We start from the raw sequence: 20,518 nt of genomic DNA, 5'->3' as shown, positions 1-20,518 counted from the left end.
AAAATTTAGAACAATTGTTTTGAACATCACTCAACATAGCTTAGTTACTGAAACTATCTTGTTTGGCACAAACCTTCTTCAAGTAGAGCTACAAATTGACTTACTAGTATATTACTAAACTGTTGGAGTTTCAAACAAGACCTGACTGGGGATGACTGGGTAACAATGCCTTGGACTGTCTTCTTCCAGTATCCTGTCCTTCACTCTGTAGGGCCAAAACGCTGGTTCCATTAGTTCACACAGAGGTAAGCAGGATCCAGAGGACACATGCTAACCAAACTAAAAGAAGTTGATGTATAAACCTGGAGTGTGAGTTAATTCCTTTCTAGTGAAAAACATAATTATCAGTCAGACTGGATCATTGTATTTGCCAACAGTGTGTTTCTTTCCTGTAGGAAGATCTACATGGGAGACTAGATTCTTATATTGTACTGAGACATATAGTGAGCTTGCAATCACAACAAGGAGATGGTCAGGAGTTCAAGACTAGCCTGGCCAACATGGTGAAACCCTGTTTCTACTAAAAATACAAAAATTAGCTGGGCATGGTGGCACGTACCTGTAATTCCAGCTACTCAGGAGGCTGAGGCAAGAGAATTGTTTGAATCTTGGAGGCGGAGGTTGCAGTGAGCCGAGATCACACCACTGTACTCCAGCCTGGGCGACAGAGCGAGACTCTGTCTCAAAACAAACAAACAAAAAATAAAGTGTCCTGAAATTGTGCTGCCTTTTACTCCCAAATAGCAAAAACCATACATTTTGTTTAGAGTGGCCTCCATCCCACTGACCACCTGCCTCCGCTTCACATTCGACTATCGGTGTTTAAAGTGTTAACATCCCTCCCTTTCTTCAGGCCTTAGACTAACCCCCATCACCACCACCCTTTTTATTGGACCTCAGGCTTATTGGATTGGGTTAGTGATAATTCTCAGTCCTTGGTACAAAAACATCTTTGTTCTATGCGTGGCCCTTTCTATTTATTTTATTCTATTTAGATTTATTTAATAGTATTAGGAATATTTCATGAACCAACATGACCAATAACTTACAGTTACAACATGCTCCTCTCTGACCAATCCTCCTGCTTCCCTATCTATAGGGGTGACCACTATGATAAACTTTGTAAAGTTTATGCTCTTGCCTTTGGAGTTTTTTGTTTTATCACAGCCATTTATATCTAAACAATACATTGGTTTCACTTTTTTAAAACTTTATCAAAAGGATGTCTTACACTATTTTGTCTTCTGGACTAGCTTTTTTTACTCAACATTATGCAGCTAATATTAATATATGTAGTAGTGTTTAGCTCTAGCTCATTCATTTTCATTGCTTGTATGTCATTCTGATTATACCCCTCATCCTTTCTCAGTTTTACATTAGTTTAGTTCCAGACCCTTTCCTCATCCAATAAAGAAGAAAATTTTCTTAGGCACTTTTGTGCTCATTTTCACTCTTTATTCATCTATCATTTATCAAGTGAACCACAGTGGGTAAAGGGTTAACAAAACCCTTTCCACTACTCAACAAGAATGTGACCTTCAGCTAACTCTCATGTTAGTTATTGCTGAGTAACAAATTTCCACAAAACTTGTGGCTTAACACAACAAGCATTTATTATCTCACAGTTTCTATGGGTCAGGAATTTTGCAGCATCATAGCTAGGTAGTGCTGGCGCAGGTTCTCTCATGAGATTGTAGTGAAGATGTCGGTCAGGGCTGTATTCACCTGAAGGCTTGGGTGAAGTTGGCAGATCTGCTTCCAAGATGGTGCCCTCACGTGGCTGTTGGCAGGAGGCTTCAGTTCCTCATCACATGGGCCTCTCCATAGGATTGCTTGAGTGTCCTCACAACATGGCAGCTGACTTCCCCTGGAATAAGTGACTCAAAAGAGTAAGACAGAAACCATAATATCTTTTATGGCCTAACCTCAGAAGTCACACACCATTATTTCCCCAATAACCTAGCGATTACATAAGTTGACCCTACTCAATGTGAGAAGGCATGAAAACAGGTGCAGGGATGATTGGGAGCCATCTTGGAAGCTGGCTACCAAAACTCTCTTGCTGTTCCCTTGCTATAAACACACACATGTTTATAGCAGCACAATTTGCAATTGCAAAAACATGCAACCAGCCCAAATGCCCATCAATCATCGAGTGGATAAAGAAAATGTGGTATATATATATATATACACCATGGAATACTACTGAACCACAAAAAGGAACGAAATCATGGCATTCACAGCAACCTGGATGGAATTGGAGACCATTATTCTAAGTGAAGTAACTCAGGAATGGAAAACCAAACATCATATGTTCTCACTTATAAGTGGCTAAGCAGGGCGGGCACGTTGGCTCACACCTGTAATCCCAGCACTTTGGGAGGCCGAGGCAGGTGGATCACGAGGTCAGGAGTTCAAGACCAGCCTGGCCAACATGGTGAAACCCCGTCTCTACTAAAAATACAAAAATTAGCCTGGGGTAGTGGCACACGCCTGTAATCCCAGCTACTTGGGAGGCTGAGACAGGAGAATCGCATGAACTCAGGCAGCAGAGATTGCAGTGAGCTGAGATCGTGCCACTACACTCCAGCCTGGGCGACAGAGTGAGACTCTGTCTCAAAAAATAAATAATAAATAAATAAACAAAAATAAGTGGCTAAGCTATGAGGATGCAAAGGCATAAAATTGATGCAATGGACTCTGGGGACTCTGGGGGAAGGGTGGGAGGGGGGTGAGGGGTAAAAGACCCCACATGGAGTACAGTGTACACGGTTTGGGTGATGGGTGCACCAAAATTCAGAAATCACCACTAAAGACCTTATCCATGTAACCAAACACCACCTGTTCCCCCAAAACCTATTGAAATGAAAAGAAGAATAACACAAACTTGCTTTTTGACAGTGTGAGTGAGAGATTCATAAACCAAAACGTTGCAGCATTTGAGTGTTAATGCAGGAAATCTATATTCAAGCATATGGCAGAACATATAGCAGGTGCGCTGGGGATCCCTAAGACCACTTAAGACTCCCAGGTCCAGTGATTTGCTTGGAGGACTCACAGAACTCAAAGTATAGCCATCAGCATGGCTGTAATTTATTACCATGAAAGGATATAAAGCAAAATTAGCAAAGGGAAAAGGCACATGGGGCAAAGTCTGGAAGCCACCAGGGGCAAGCTTCCAAGAGCCTCTCTCAGTGGAATCACACAGGACACGTTTAATTCCTCTAGCAATGCGCTGTGACAAGTGTGAAATGTTGTCCATTATCAGGGAAGCTCATTAGAGACTCAGTACCCAAAGTTTTTACTGAGGGCTGGTCATGTAGCCAACCTCTGCCTAGCATGCACCAAGATTCCAGACTCCCAGAAGGAAAGCAGGTGTTTCACATAAGCCATACTGTTTGCACAAACAGTCCAGGCACAATGAGCCACTCTTATCAGGGAATCATGGGAACTCTCCTGAAACCCAAGCTCCTACATGCCAGCCTTGGAAAGGCCAACCTTGAAAGCAGGGCTTTCTAAGGTTAGCAGTCTCAGGCGTGCTGTGGTAACTCCCCTGCACAGTAGAAATTGCTAAGTGTAGCCTGCAGATACTCAGGAGATGATGAGAGAAATGATGCTTGGAGTGAATCTTGAAAGCTGAAAAGATCATTAACAGTGTGAAATGAGGAGAAAGGGGACTTCCAGCAGAGGGAAACTTGTTAGCAAAAGCGGAGAGGTGGGAACACCCAGATGCCTTTGGAGAAATGTGTGTAGTTTGGAGTGACTGGCACGTGGGTATGGATGGCACGTGGGTGTGAATGACAACCACTGACCTGGTCCAAGTCTCAGTTTCCTCATCAGTGAAATGAGATGGTTGATGTGGATGACCTCTGAGGTCCTTTCCAGCTCCTACTTTTCCAAGGAAAATGGGAGCAGCTGAGTCACGTGTCAGCAGCTGAGATAGGCATAGAAGATGTGACTGGACCTAGAGCAAAGAGCATGAATTAAATCTGATCCAAACACTCTCTGCACTTACTAGATGTGTGACCTTAGGCAAATTGCTTCCCTGAGCTTCCTCTTCCTTATTTGAAGTTGTATAGTGTATTAATCCATTCTCACACTGCGAATAAAGACATACCTAAGACTGGGTAATTTATAAAGGAAAGAGGTTTAATTGTCTCACAGTTCAACATGGCTCGTGAGGTCTCAGGAGACTTACAATCATGGTAGAAATTGAAGCAAACACATCCTTCTTCACGTGGCAGCAGGAAGGAGAAGTGTTGAGCAAAAGGAGTAAAGTCCCTTATAAAACCATCAGATCTCGTGAGAACTCACCCATTATCATGAGAACAGCATGAGGGTAACCACCCCCATGACTAAATTACCTCATACTGGCTCCCTCCCATGACACATGGGGATTATGGGAACTACAATTCAAGATGAGATTTGGTTGGGGACACAGCCAAACCATATCAGATAGTAATGATATTTTCTTCACAGAATTATTTTGAGGATTCATGAGATGCTCTATGGAAGTTTCTGGCAGAGCACCTGACAGTAGGTGCTTAAGGAATGGTGACTGCTAAAAAAATTTGTTAACTTCGTTTTGTCCATAATTCAGTTTATTATTATTATAATTTAATAAGACAGGGTCTTGCTGTTACCCAGGCTGTCACGAACTCCTGGGCTCAAATGATCCTCCTGCCAGCTTCCCCAGTAATGACTGCTAAAATTGTAGTATTCAGTCTTTCCTCCCATACAGTTCAAGCTCTTGTTGCTGAACCAGTCATCAATGTCTCAAGCCTTTCCAGTCGTAATCTCCACAGAAGGCTAAAGCACAGCTAACAAATGGTGCAGTCAAAGGGAGGCTCTGCCCCCATGACCAGGCCATGTCTCAGAGCAGCCACAAATGACAGCAGGTCTCCAGATCAGCAACATGCAGAAAGAGAAGCTGATGGGGGTTGTGGGAAAAGGCTTCCATCCCTCAGGGCAAAGGAAGCCAGAAGGTTGACAAAAGGACCCTGTCTCGGTTGGCCTGAAGCAGAGGTGAATTGAATTGAGGAGGACACCTTGACAAGGAGAAAAAAAAATCAAGTCACAGATGGGGCAGTCTGGGAGGGCTGACAAAGACAGCCCCATAGTGTGAAGTCACACACATTTCCTCAGGAAACCATCTGTTTGAACAGTAAGTAATGTGTTCCTAAAATACAAAATTTTGCTTCTTTAAACAGAATTTAATGTTTTAAAATATATGTACCACATTCTGCTTGTGAAAATGTATTGATCTGTACGTGTTTTCTGAGTGAATACCATATTTCAATTAAAATGTATATATATATATTTTAGTATATATATTTTAATATATATATATGCCAGGAGTGCCTATAATCCCAGCATTTTGGGATGCCAAAGTGGGAGGATTGCTTGCACCCAGGAGTTTGAGACCAGCCTGGGCAACATAGTGAGATCTCACCTCTACAAAAATTTAAAAATTAGCCAGGCGTAATGGCGCATGCCTGTAGTTCCAGCTACTCAGGTGGCTGAGGCGGGAAGACTGCTTGAGCCCAGGAGGCTGAGGCTGCAATGAGCCATGATTGTGCTAGCACACCAGTCCAGCCTTGGTGACAGAGCAAGACCCTGTCTCTCAAAAAAGAAGAAAAATACCAGAATGGATGAATACATAGGTAATTATTAATGAATATTTATTGCCAACCCAATAGGTATAATGTCTTATGGAATTTAAATATATGTGTAGAACTAAACATGTATAACAACAACACAAAATGAGGAAGGAGATAAATAAAACTAAAGTTTCCTAAAGTTTTAAATGTTTTGGGAACTGGTAAAAGTAATAATTTGTATTACACAGAAATAAGTCAAGATTGCATGTTGTTTAATCTCTAGGATAACAGCTAAAGAAAAAGAATATGTAACAAAACAATGTATAACTAACAAGCTTGAGGTAAAGAATAGAATGATAGAAAATATTTTCTTAATCCAAAAGAATGCAAGAAAGAAGAAAAACAACAGAAAACAAATGGGTCAAGCAGAAAACAAATAGAATAAACCCAACTTTATATCAATAATTACTTTACTATTATTTAAATAGACTAAATAATCCAAATAAAAAACTAAGATTGGCCAGGTGCAGTGGTTCATGCCTACAATCCCAGCACTTTGGGAAGCCAAGGTGGGCAGATCACAAAGTCAGGACATCAAGACCATCCTGGCCAACATGGTGAAACCTCATCTCTACTAAAAATACAAAAATTAGCTGGGCGTGGTGGCATGTGCCTGTAATCCCAGCTACTCTGGAGGCTGAGGCAAGAGAATCACTTGAACCAGGGAGTCAGATGTTGCAGTGAGCCAAGATCGCGCCACTGCACTCCAGCCTGGGGTGACAGAGCGAGACTCCATAAAAAAAAAAAAAAAAAAAAGAAAAAGACTAAGATTATCATACTGGATGAAAAATACAAAACCTAACTATGTGACTTCTAAAAGAGACACTTTAAATACATGGAGATCGATGATTAAAGAAAAAGGATGAGGAAAGATAGACTGTAAAAGTCTAACAAAAGAAACCAGGCATTCTATAGCAGTATGAAGTAAGATTTTGAAGCAAAAAGCATTACTAGATATTAAAAGGTACATATTATAATGGGTCAATCCAACAAGTAGATATCAAATCACAAATCTATACATACTTATAACTTCAGAATACAGAAAGCAAAAATTAAGCAACTCAAAGAAGAAAGTGACAAATCCACAATCATTATGGAAGACTGTAAGATACATTTCTCGGTAACTTATAGAGCAAGAAAATATAGTAAGGATCTAGAAGATTTAAATAACGCAACTAACAGACTTGACTTAGTTGTTGTATATGTATCAAATTCTGTACCCATAATGATAGAATTTATTTTATTTATTTATTTATTTTTTAAGATGGAGTTTTGCTGTTGTTGCCCAGGCTGGAGTGCAATGGTGCAATCTCGGCTCACTGCAACCTCTGCCTCCCAGGTTCAAGCAATTCTCCTGCCTCAGCCTCCCAAGTAGCTGGGATTACTGGCATGCATGAATTTACTTTTTAAGTGTACATGAAACGTATCAAAATTGATCATATGATGGGCAATAAAGAAAGCCTCAACAAATTTCAAAACATTGAAATCATTCAGAGAATGTTGTTTGACCAGAATAAAATTAAGTCAGAACTCAATAATAAAAAGATAATCTCCACGGCCTGGAAATAAAAAATATATTTCTAAATAACTCATAGATTAAAGAAGAAATCTAGACAGATATTAGCAAATATTTTGAACTGAATGTGACCCCATAAAAGACGTAACTTCTAAAAACTCATAGGATGCAGCTAATGTAGGGACTAGAGAGTTATTTATAACCTTAAAAATGTATATATTCGAAAAATGGACAGGCTGAAAGTCAATGATTTATTTTTTTAGTTTAAGAACAAAAAGAACAGTAAGTTATATCTAAGGAAAATAGAAGTAAATAATAAAGATTATAAATCAGTGAAATAGAAAACAAATCTGCCTGGCGCGGTGGCTCACGCCTATAATCCCAGCACTTTGGGACGCCGAGGTGGGCGGATCACGAGGTCAGGAGATCGAGACCATCCTGGCTAATGTGGTGAAACCCCGTCTCTACTACATGCTCGTTAAGAGTCATCACCACTCCCTAATCTCAAGTACCCAGGGACACAAACACTGCGGAAGGCCGCAGGGTCCTCTGCCTAGGAAAACCAGAGACGTTTGTTCACTTGTTTATCTGCTGACCTTCCCTCCACTATTGTCCTATGACCCTGCCAAATCCCCCCCTGTGAGAAACACCCAAGAATTATCAATAAAAAATAAATTTAAAAAAAATAAAAATAAAAATAAAAATACATTAAAAAAAAAAAAATTAGCCGGGCGTAGTGGCGGGCACCTATAGTCCCAGCTACTCAGGAGGCTGAGGCTGGAGAATGGCGTGAACCCGAGAGGTGGAGCTTGCGGTAAGCCAAGGTCGTGTCACTGCACTCCAGCCTGGGCGGCAGAGCGAGGCTCCGTCTCAAAAAAAAAAAAAAAGAAAGAAAGAAAGAAAAGAAATAGAAAACACATATACAATGGAGAAAAATCAACAAAATCAAAATTTGGTTATTTGAAAATGTTATTTATATTGATAGACTCCAAACAATACTGATCAACAGAAACAAAAAAGACAAATTTTCAATATTAGAAAGGAATATCAGTACAGATCCCACAAATATAACAAAGATAAGAGAATATTATTGTCTTTACACCAAAATATTGACAACTTGGATAAAATAGACAAACTCCCTGAAAAATACAACTTTCCAAAGCCCACATAAAAAAGTAAAATCTGAATAGCCAATATCTAATAAATAAATGGAATCTATTCAAGAACTTCTCACAAAGAATTCCAAGCCCCAGATGGCTTGCCTCATCAGTTAATTCTTCCAAATATTTAAAGAATAATACCATGGGCTGTGTGTGGTGGCTCACACCTATACACCCAGCACTTTGGGAGGCTGAGGTAGGAGAATCACTTGAGTGTAGGAGTTCAAGACCAGCCTGGACAATACAGTAAGGCACCGCCTCTACCAAAAATTTAAAAATTAGCAGGGCATGGCAGCTTGCACCTGTAGTCCCAGGTACTTAGGAGGCTTAGGTGGGAGGATTGCTTGAGCCCAGGAGTTCAAGGTTATAGTGAATGAGCTGTGATGGCATCACTGCCACTCCAGTCTGGGTGACAGAGTGAGAACCTGTCTCTAAAAAAAAAAGAATAATACCAATCTTGCATAAACTTGGACAAACTCTACCAAAGAATAGCAAAACAGAGTATAGTTCCCAACTCTTTTTATGTGGCCATAACCTTAATAGAAAAACTGGACTAGGATATTACAAGCAGAAAAAATTACAGACCAATGTCAATCATTGTGGTATGAGAAAAAATAAATATTTGGGTTTTGTCCCTGGTTCCTGGCACATGGCTCCCGAAACTCCTGAAATCTCCACAATGGCAAGAGTGTCTCTTGTATACTAATGAAATGACTAGTGGCTGGAGGCTTCTAGGTAGTTCAGGATGAAGAGGTCACCAGAAAGACCTAGACAATAGCTCTTATTCTGCATGCCAAGAAAAATAAACAATTAAAAAAAAAAAAAAGGAGAACTAGGCATGATTAGAGGGTTGGAACTTTTAGCCCCACCCACTGACTTCTGGGGAGGGGAGAGGGACAAGGGGCTGGAGATTGAAGTAATCACCAGTGTTCAAAGATTCAATCAGTCATTGCTATGTAGGGCTCATGCCTATAATCCCAGCACTTTGGGAAGCCAAGGCAGGCGGATCACCTGAGGTCAGGAGTTCAAGACCAGCCTGGCCAACATGGTGAAACCCCATCTCTACTAAAGATACAAAAATTAGCTGGGCATGGTGGTGTCCACCTGTAGTCCCAACTACTTGGGAGGCTGAGGCAGGAGAATTGCTTGAACCCGGGGGGTGGAGGTTGCAGTGAGCCGAGATGGTGCCACTGCACTCCAGCCTGGGCGACAGAGTAAGACTCCGTCTCAAAAAAAAAAAAAAAGTCATGCCTATGTAATGAAACTTCCATTAAAACCTGTAAATGATGGGGTTCAGAGAGCTTCCAGGTTGGTGAACACATCAAGGTGCTCGGAGAGTGGTGTGCCTGGAGAGGGTAGGAAAGCTCTGTGCTCATTCTCCCTTGCCTTGCTCCATGCATCACTTCCATTTGGCTCTTCCTGAATTGTATCCTTTGTAATAAACCAGTAATATTAAGTTAAGCACTTTCTTGCTTTCCACTAATCATTCTAGCAAATTGTCAAGCCTGCGGGAGGTGGTCATAAGAACCCCCAATTTGTAACCAGTTGCCCAGAAGTATGGGTGGCCCAGGACTTGCAACTGGAGTCTGATTGGGACAGTCTTGTAGGGCTGAGGCCTTAAATCTGTGGAGGCTAATGCTAACTCTGGGTAGTGTCAGAATTGAATTGAATTGTAGGACACTCAGTTTGTGTTGGAGAATTGGTTGGTGTCAGGAGAGGAAAAAAATCCTCACTTGTGAATATAGATGCAAAATCCTAAATAAAATATTAGCATTTTTGCTAAGGAATTAGAAAAAATCAAGCATCCATCTAGGGTTTATTCCAGGAATACAAAAGTGATTTAATATTCTAAAATCAATCAAGGTAATTCATCACATTAGTAGGAAAAAATAAGATCATAAAATCATATTGATATATACATAAAAATGATGAGTTGATAGATACATAAAAATGGTGACTTCAGAAAATGTGGTTTCAAGAAGTAACATCAGATTCATTTTTCTTTCCTCCCTTGGAGTTCTATCTGTCCAGTCTAGATTGATTTGTAGAAGAGAACTGCAGTCTGTTCCACGCCTAGCCTGAGCCATGGCCTGTACTGCCTGTTATGTTGTAAGACCCTCTGATTTCCAGGACCCTCTGGCTTTGGATTTTGGTCCCCATCTTTGGTTCTGCATGTTTTTTACTGATATTTCAACCTGCAAGACAAAAAAGAAGGAGGCCGGTAAACAGGTATTATTTAACATAATTATTGACATATGTAATATAATTACTATGTCGGACACTCTGGTAGGTTCTGGAGGGACAAATATGAACCCAAGTTCTGGAAGTCTAAGTAACTCATCGAAATTCCCACTGCTGGTAAATGACAGAGCTGATATGTGAACCAGTCAGTCTGGCTTTGGAATTCATACTCTTACTCATTCTGTCACTAACTCTACATGACCAACCATAATACTAGGCATTAAGTGTCAAATAGACATAAGTTACACAGGCTGTGAAAGCACAAAGAAAAGACATCAATTCTGGCTAGGGGTGGGTTGGTTCTGGAAGGCTTTTAAAGAAAGAGGATTTAAGCTGATACTTAAAGATTTTTAACTGGCAGAAAATGAGAATGTATTACTCAGGATAATTTAGATTATGCTGTGGTAACACAGATTTAACCCAACAAGGGTTTATCTCTCTTAAGAAAATGCTAAGTCAAGTTGGGCAGTGTCCAGGGCCCTCACTTGATGTCTTGACTCAACTCTCTAGGCTGCTACCATTTATGGTTTCTCATTCCATTACATGTGCTCCATCACTGTGCAGGGGAAGTGAGAAAAACATGGAGAATTGGTACTCACCCTTCAAGACTTCAGCCTGAAAACCCGCACAACACTTCTGCTCACGGCCCAGTAATTCTAACTCAGAGAACATGGGCTATTTGGCAAGAAGTTGTTGCTTCTGCCCCAGAGAAAAGGAGCATTCCAGGCTGAGGAAAAAGCACGTGCAAAGGCATGAATGGGTAAAACTGCATGGCATGCCAAGGGAGAGCAAATAAATCCAGGACACAATAGGTCTTCAATGTCATTCATAGACAAATGGAAGCTCTCATGGAGAAGCAGCAGAGTTTGCCTTGTTTTGCAAAATTATAGATGGTTTTAGATGTGCAAAATTATAGATGCAAAAAGGAGGGTATGCAGTTGTAGCCATGCCCTTGGACTTCCCAGCCTCCATAATCGTGAGCCAAATAAGCTTCTTTTCTTTGTAAATTACCCAGTCTCGGGTATTCTGTTAGAGCAACAGAAAACGGACTAAGACAAATAATCAAGAAATACTTCCTAGAGGAAGTGAACTTGGAAGGGAACCCATGGTATGGCCAAGTAGAGAAAAAGGAGGAGTAAACCTTTGTGTATCAGAGGAAATAATCATGCAGGAGAGAGCACAGTTCAGGCAGAGGCAATGAGGAAAAGTAAGAGAATATGGTCACTAGAAGCACTATAGATGAGTCTCTTGTACTTAGACACTGCAATCCTAATTACACAGGAGCTCAAAAGGGACAGCAATCATAGGATGGTCCTGTGGTTTGAATGTGACTCCCAAAAGTTTGTGTGTTTGAAACTTAGTTGATAATGTATACAGTTTGGTGAAGGCAAGAGAATATGATTCCAAGATTTCCTACCTCTCTGCCAAGCCAATGGTGGTAGTCAGTATTTAAAACAGGAAACACAAAAGAAAGCAGCCTGTTTTGAAAGAGAAAAACTTGTTTGTGCCGTGCTCTGGAACATATACACAGAAATGTGTAGCAGACAACTGGAAATAACAGCCTCAAGCTCTGGGGTGAGGAGAGGCATCCCAGGATGAAGGTACAACAGAAGCAAAGGAATGGAGACAGGAAATATCAGGGTATACAGGAGACCTACAGTAAGAATGAAGGTCATTCCTCACCCATTTACTCTGCCCTTGCCGCCCTCCTTAGAGTTATTTCCCGCTGCCTGCTACACATCTGCACCTGGAGGGCCCCTCAAACGCAATCAACTCTTTGGCTCCTATCAACCAAATCCAGAGCCATCCATCCATACTGCTCTGTCTTCATTGAACTGTTTCAATCTTGCAGTATCTATTTTTCTGCCATTAATCATAATTTTTTTTTTTTTTTTAAACGGAATCTTGCTCCGTCGCCCAGGCTGGAGTTCAGTGGCGCGATCTTGCTCATTGCAAGCTCCGCTTCCCAGGTTCACGCCATTCTCCTGCCTCAGCCTCCCAAGTAACTGGGACTACAGGCACCCACCAACACGCCCGGCTAATTTTTTTGTATTGTATTTTCAGTAGAGACAGGGTTTCACCATGTCAGCCAGGATGGTCTCGATCTCCTGACCTCGTGATCTGCCTGCCTCGGCCTCCCAACGTGCTGGGATTACAGGCGTGAGCCACCGTGTCCGGCTGCCATTAATCATAATTCTATGCACCATTGTATGAGCCCTCAGTTCACAAAGTCCTTTTAACATATATGCACGTAGCCGTCCTCAGAATGAGACCACTGGTTTTTCTAGCCTCAGTGAAGCTGAAAAATAGATGATGTCAGCTGTGTGACACTGGACCAGTTAATTGACCTCTCTGAACCTTAGTATTTTCATCCACTAAGGAAAAAAACATCTAATATCTGCCCTATCTATTTAAAAGGGTGGTTGTGATCAAATGAAAATAATGAATATGAAACAGTTATATAATCCCTAAGGCAATATAGGAACAGTGACAATAGGGTGGGAGTGGTAGTGATAGATGTTATCATTGTCACAATATGCCTTCTAGGGACAAGACAGTAAAGACACATAAGAAAAACTCAGTTAGACAACCTAATGCAAAGAGTGAGATTTAATTGAATACTTTTTATGAATCAAGTGGTATGACTGCTACAAATAAACAACATAATCTTTGTCCTCTGGGAGCTGAGGTGGTAAAGTATATAGAGAGAGATGACCAATACACAGCACAGAATAAAAATGTGTCTCATGTGAAGCATACAGATCCTAATTGCACAGGAGCTGAAAAGGGACTGTGATCACAGGATGCTTCTATGGGTTTGAGTGTGTCCCTCAGAAGTCCATGTGTTGGAAACTTAGTTGCTAATGTAACAGTACTGAGAGGTGGGGCCTTTTAAAAGGGAATTAGGTAATAAGGGTAGAGCCCCATAAGTGGATTAATGCTGTTTGTGAGTGAGATCATTTCCAAGGGACTGAGTTAGTGCCCTGAGGTGTCTTTTGCGTGCACTCACTTGCCCTTCCGCATTTCTGCTGTGTTATAATGCAGTATGAAATCCCTTACCAGGGGCCAGGCATGGTGGTTCACGCCTGTAATCCCAGCACTTTGGAAGGCTGAGGCGGGCAGATCACGAGGTCAGGAGATTGAGACCATCCTGGCTAACACAGTGAATCCCCGTCTCTACTAAAAATACAAAAAATTAGCCGGGCATGGTGGCAGGTGCCTGTAGTCCCAGCTACTAGGGAGGCTGAGGCAGGAGAATGGCGTGAACCCAGGAGGCGGAGCTTGCAGTGAGCTGAAATCAGGCCACTGCACTCCAGCCTGGGTGACAGAGCGAGACTCTGTCTCAAAAAAAAAAAAAAAAAAAAAAAAAATCCCTTACCAGAAGCTGTCACCATGCCCTTGGTCTTCCCAGCCTCCATAACCGTGAGCCAAATAAGCTTCTTTTCTTTATAAATTAGCCCATGTCAAGCATTCTGTTATAGCAACAGAAAATGGACTAAGACAGATGGTCAATGAATGCTTCCTAGAGGAAGTGAACTTGGGAAGGAACCCATGATATGGCTAGGTAGACAGGAAGGAGGTGTAGACTAACCTGGATATATCAGAAGAGAGCTGAATCAGAAAAATCCTAATTGCCCCCTCCCTCTCAGGCAGCCTGCTCCTGAAGCTAGGAGGCTCCAATCTTCCCAAGGAGGGAGAGAGTATGGAACAATGTCTTATGCCAACACTAAGGAAAGGGATTTCCTATTTCAGTCTCTGTTGCTAAACAAGCATTTGCAGCTGAACCACAATCTCAAGAAATGGGCCAAGATCAGGTGCACAGGGAAGGCTCTGAGGATAGCCTCACCACTCAGCATTCTGGGCACAGCGCCAGCCCCTCAGCGTGCAAAACACGGCTGGGGCTCCTTGTACAAGACTGACTGCAAGCTTTATCTGCATGGACACTTTCTTGGCTCACAGAATTGTTTTGGAACAAAAGCTATTCATTTCAGCTTGATTTGGAGCCACAGTCCTTGGCTTTCTGCAGTGTCAGGACTTGGCAGTGTTTCTGGCCACTGGGTCAGCCATGAGGCCAACAGCAGAGAGGGGAGCAAAGACACAACCCCACACTGTACTGGGGGATGCTGAGAGGTGGTCCTGCTCTTCCTGGGATGGCCAGGGGACTGAGGAGCCATGGCTGCTGGAGTGATTCTTTTCAGCAGCAGCCAACGGCCCCGTCCTCCCCAGCACACACACACACACACACACACACACACACACACACACACACACACACACTGTTATGCAGTTTCTGATGACAGGGCTTAAAGCATCCTCGTCCTTTCAGTCTTAACTTTTCAGATTATAAATACGGTACTTTATCGGGTAAAATAACCATCTCCTTAGTAGTGAGGCAGAGGGAGCTAACGGTGGATGGCGGAGTTGTACCTACTTTGCCAGTTAGACATTTAAACTTCTCTGATAAAAATGACAGTCACTCCATTTCTTTCCCTTTGTGTTTAAAAAAAAAATCAATCTCTGAAGAATTTGCAACTACCCCTCAAAGGAGATTAACAGGAGTTATTTCTAAAAGCACAATCAAGAGGGGCTTTCCAGCGATGACGTCTCTGCACAAAGGAGGGATTTTCTGGGAAGAGGGGAGTCTGTGTCTTGAACATTTTTAGGGGTCTTCCCATTAGGGGACAGAATAATTTTCCTCCGACCTTTTCCCCTGTAAACTCACTTAAGGGATTCCTTTTTAAATTGTAATAAATCTCAATTACGAAAAATATGACTGACTCCTTGGGTCCGGAATGGTCTTGGAGAGGTGGTCTTGGTGGGCAAGGTGGCAGGTGGCAGGTGCCTGTACTCCACTCACGACGGGAGAAAACCCACCTTGATTTTCAAGCTCCCCAGGAAGGGTGCAGCTGTGGCCTTTCCCCAGGCTACCCCTTCTTCTGTCCAGCGTGCATCCCTTCTGAGCTATCTCCTTTCGTGAGACACACTGAAGACCCCCGGTCCTTCCCCATACCATCACCTCCCCACCCCACCCCACCACTGTTTACCAGAGCACAGCTGCCCAGTTCTCCCAGAATCCTGACTTCTCCACAACTATTTCCTGAGGCCTCAAACAAATGCTACATAAAAGGGTCATCACTGGGCTGGGCACGGTGGCTCACATCTATAATCGTAGCACTTTGGGAGGCCAAAGTGGGTGGATCACCTGAGGTCAGGCGTTCGAGGTCAGCCTGGCCAACATGGCAAAACCCCATCTCTACTAATAATATAAAAATTAGCCAGGCATGGTGGCAGGCACCTGTAATTCCAGCTACTCCAGAGGCTAAGGCAGGAGAATCGCTTGAACCCGGGGGTGGAGGTTGCAGTGAGCCAAGATCGCACCACTTCACTCCATCGGGAAAAAAAAAAAAAAAAAGCATCATCACTGGACTCTCTCTGACCCCATCACAGGCCTAGCATTGCCCCTCTCAGATTCCAGCTAAGTGAGGTATGACATGGAACATTTTAAAGTACCCAGACAGTCACTGAAAGTATCAGAAAGTGATAGTCTCAATATTCCATCCACCCCATGGTCACGATTTCTTCTCATAGTAAGTGGCTGTCACTCTCTACAAGATTTCAGGGACTGGAATTTTCCTATAATCCAGAGCAAGCTTCCTGGAAGACAATCATAATTATGAGTTTGCTGTGCAGAGATGTAAATAGTGACCCCAAACCACTGTGCTCTTTTTTTTAGTAGGCAACTCACATCCCAACTATAGCACTGCCAGCCACAGTCCAAATGCCCAAGTCTAATATGCCCTGTTAACTGTACCCAGCCTCAGAAACATCCCTCATTTCTATTACATTCTCAATGACCAGTTTAATGTGTCTCCCAGGTTTTTCAGGCCCTGCCTCCAGACACAGAATTGCCTACTGGACATCACCATCTGGCTCTGACCAACAGCTGACACACAATAGATCCAAGCCAAGTTCATGTTCCTCTTCCACCTTTGTCCCAACTCTCCTCCTGGCACCCCATCTGCCCTAAGAACAGCCTCACATCCTCAAGACCCAGAGAAACCACCACCATATCTTTCAGAATGCTTTCTTGACATTCCACCCAGGATAAAGTAAAGGCCCACACTTAAGCACCTCCTTTACCCTCCAGCTGTCTGCATGGCACCTGTGCCATGCCACTGTGTTGATACATGTGGCCATCTCCTACCACTAGACTACAAGTCACTTGAGAACAGGGACTGTGTCCTGAAGTCTGTGTTATTACAGTGTCTAACAATACCTGACACATAGTAGGTGCTCAATAAATGTCTGTCACATGGAGGAGTGAACAAATGATACAAGCAATTCTAAATTCTGCCCAAGCCTCATTAAGATCCTTTCTTCTTGTAGCCCTCGTCTAAGCTCAACTCTCTTCCTGGCACCCCATCTGCTGCAAGAACACCCTCACATCCTCAACTTTTCCTTAAGTCAAATAGGAAAGCATTTTAGAAGTCCAGATGGAAATTTTTTCCACCTCACCCCAGGTGGTCAGGGCTGCCGGAACACAGGAAATGAGAAGCTAGGCTGAAACAAGAGCCCTGCGTGTGCTGGAGGCCACAGCAGGTTGCCCAGCCCTGCTGTTCAGTTCACTATGTGTCACCAGCTAACACCCCCCAGGCAGAGCCGCTGGACAGGGGAATTCTTCATCTCCTTCTACACATTAAAAAAAAAAAATCTACGTATGTGAGACACTGTTTCATTCTGTCGCCCAGACTGGAGTGCAATGGTGCAATCACAGCTCACTGCAGCCAGGACCTTCTAGACTCAAGCGATCCTCCAACCTTAGCTTCTCGAGTACCTGGGACTACGGGTGTGCACCACCACACCTGGCTAATTTTTTTCTTTTTTTTTTTTTGGAGAGACAGTGTCTCACTCTGTTGCCCAGGCTGTCCTCAAACTCCTGGGCTCCAGCCATCCTCCCTCCTAGGCCTTCCAAAGTGCTGGAATTACAGGCATGAGCCACCATGCCCAGCCTCCACCACATTTTCAACAAGTCCAGGCATCAGAGGTGGGCATCAGCTTGGCTGGTTGGCATCAGCTTGACTGGTAGACATACCTACACAGGGCTGCATCGAGCCTGGGACATCACAGGAGTGATGACAGGTGTGAAAGCCTCGACAGTCACAGGAGAAGGGCCCTTCTGATCAGCACCACTCCCTCTGACCCCATGAAAAGCTGTCATTTCCTAGGTAACTGGAGTTGCAGACAGCACAGAAAGACCCTGAGTGAATTCTCTTGGCTCAGGGAAGGAAATATATTCCATCCATTCTTCTGGCTTACATTAGAGCCCTCATTTGAACCTAAATCTGACCACTTCACTCACCTGCTCTTTGGGGAAAAATAGCACCACCTTTGTAAGGCATAGACCTTTCCTATCCATCCCTGCCTGCCTGTCCCACCTCACACTCCCCTTGTACTATATGCTCAGCGAACAGCAATCAGCATGCCCTCAGACACATCAGACTCTCATACATCCCTGTACTTCGGCAGGGGCTGCTTCTGCAGGTGGGGTCTTCCTTCCTCTGCCCAGCAGAAGCCTCAGGATCCTCCAAGCTTCAAGGCTCTCTCTTCAGTGATGACTACCCCGACTCTTCAAGTAGAATCGGAAGCTCCCTCTCACCACAGTCTTAATTTTATATTTCTCCTGGCTGGGCACAGTGACTCATGCCTGTAATCGCAGCACTTTGGGAGGCCGAGGCAGGCAGATCACATGAGTTCAGGAGTTTGAGGCCAGCCTGGGCAACATGGCAAAATCCCATCTCTATTAAAAATACAAAAAAATCTCTATTAAAAAAAAAAACAAAAAAAATTAGCCAGGCATGGTAGTGCCTGCCTGTAGTCCCAGCTACTTGGGAGGCTGAGAAGGGAGGATCACTGGAGCCCAGGAGGTCAAGGCTGCAGTGAGCCGAAATCATGCCACTGCACTCCAGCCTGGCCAACAGAGCCAGACTTTGTCTCAAATAATAATAATAATAAAATAAATAATTATGTTTCTACAATTGTAGTGAGACCAGCTTTTCTGTATCATGTCAACAATTCTTCTAGTGTTAGCCCTTACCAGCCTCAGTTTCCTTACCTGTAAAACGGAGATAATAATTGAACTAGCCTGTCGCATGGGTGGGAAGATTGATTCCTGAAAGCAGCTGGTGCCTGGGGAGGTGGGACAGGGTAAGTAAGGTGGACAATACAGGGCTCATTCATGAGCAGCAACCCCTGTGGGCCACCTGAGTTCTGTCCTACTGGGAGCCTCTGGGAGGAACAACATAGAACACCCTCAGAAGAGCCATACCCGGTGGGGAGGAAGCTTGGTACTTTTCATCAAGCAACTGTCTTTCACTATCAGTTGCAGGCTGATCCAGGGGGCATCCACTCCCTGGCACTCTGGCCACATGTGTGGCAGTCATGTTCCTATGGCCAGAGAAAACCCCCTGAGCAGAGAGGCTCAGGCACTTGCAGTAGAAGTCCCTGATGTTGGGTAGGATGTCAACACCATCTGATGCCATTCACCTGCAGCTCTGCCATTGGCTGGCTGAGGGAGCTTGGCTCCTCTAGAAAGATGTATTTGGCCGGGCGCAGTGACTCATGCCTGTAATCCCAGCACTTTGGGAGGCCGAAGGGGGCTGATCACTTGAGGTCAGGAGTTCGAGATCAGCCTGGCCAACATAGTGAAACCCCGCCTCTACTAAAAATATAAAAATTAGCCAGGTGTGATGGTGCGCACCTGTAATCCCAGCTACTCGGGAGGCTGAGACAGAAGAATCGCTTGAACCTGGGAGGTGGAGGTTGCAGAGAGCCAAGATCGCACCACTGCACTCCAGCCTGGGCAAGAGAGTGAGACTGTCTCAAAAAAAAAAAAAAAAAAAAAAAGTAGATATATTTGACTGGGGGCACCCTAAGATACCTTGTGGTGGGCCCAGTCCTCCATCAGCCCACATCCCCCAAGGCTGGGCACTGTTAAGCTGCCCTTGGGTGGGCCATTTAGCCTCAAGGGACTTTGAGGGCAGGGGCCATGCTCGTTTTGCTCATCACTGTGTCCCTGGTACCTCGAGCAGTGCCCAGCAGATGCCAGCCTCCAAGTCCACATTGGCTGCCTGGCTGACAGCATATGGTGCAGAATGAGGTTATGGCAAAGGAAACCCTGACATTCAGCCTCAAACCCGGCCCCAGGACCCCAAGCAATGGAAGACCATGACCACTGCCTTTGCATCTGTGAGTAGGTTGTGGTGTAAGATACGTTTTAAGATCTATGTATGTAAGATAACGTTTTTAACTTTCAAATATCACACTTTGGATGCAGAAAGGGCAACTTATAGGAGCTTTAAATTCGTAGGTGGTTGTCTGGGTTACCTTATATGACTCGGAGCTGGGGTGGGCTGCCTGCACTGCAGTCCGTGGATCTCTGTCTCAGTCTCCAGGCCCAGGACGCAGCTTGGAAACCTAAACGGAATTGTCTTTATCACAACTCACACCAGTCACTTAATGAAATCGAGCTGCACAAATCGACCCAAAGGGGTGCCCTCCACTCCTGCCCCACGTGTCCTCGGACGCTTCCCAGATGTGGTCCCCGGCACTCCAGGGCCCAGGTAAGGGGCCAGGGTTACCTTTTGGAGAAATGCCATCCTCAGCCTGTACTGCCGGCCTTGGTGTCGGATTGTCATCTCCTGGCGCCTGGATGGATTCACAGCCAGAGCACCAGTGGGAGACAAGAGGAGAAGCCCCCAAGTTCGAAAGGCAGCCTGGCTCGCCCCAGCCCTGGGTGGTCGACGGGGAGGCGGCTGGGCGGGGAGGGCGCGGGCCGGGCCTCCCTGACCCTCACTAGGCGCCTCCAACTTGGAAAGCGGCTGGAATCCGCGCCAGCCAATCCGCGAGCGACGACGCGGGCTCATTAGCATGCGCTGCGCGGG

At 44.1% G+C, this 20,518-nt stretch overlaps 1 long non-coding RNA gene across 3 annotated transcripts; it reads right to left on the bottom strand.

Annotated features, from left to right (window-relative positions):
• Nucleotides 1-568: 568 nt before the first annotated feature.
• On the bottom strand, nucleotides 569-20,459 carry LOC100989431 (uncharacterized). 3 transcript variants are annotated; one of them, XR_008621590.2, is made up of 6 exons: nucleotides 20,216-20,459; nucleotides 19,962-20,051; nucleotides 10,256-10,531; nucleotides 3,813-3,964; nucleotides 1,726-1,867; nucleotides 569-677 (listed from the first exon to the last, which is right to left on the bottom strand). It is a non-coding gene; the product is annotated as an uncharacterized LOC100989431 (long non-coding RNA). The 3 variants fall into 3 exon arrangements; XR_004667309.3 differs by lacking the exon at nucleotides 569-677 and having other exon boundaries at nucleotides 1,605-1,867; XR_004667310.3 differs by lacking the exon at nucleotides 569-677 and having other exon boundaries at nucleotides 1,605-1,867; nucleotides 10,281-10,531.
• Nucleotides 20,460-20,518: the final 59 nt, after the last annotated feature.

The sequence above is a fragment of the Pan paniscus genome, chromosome 19, assembly GCF_029289425.2.
Source record: "Pan paniscus chromosome 19, NHGRI_mPanPan1-v2.0_pri, whole genome shotgun sequence".
Taxonomy (NCBI): Eukaryota; Metazoa; Chordata; class Mammalia; order Primates; family Hominidae; genus Pan; species Pan paniscus.
This window is presented reverse-complemented; position numbering and strand designations above follow the sequence as displayed.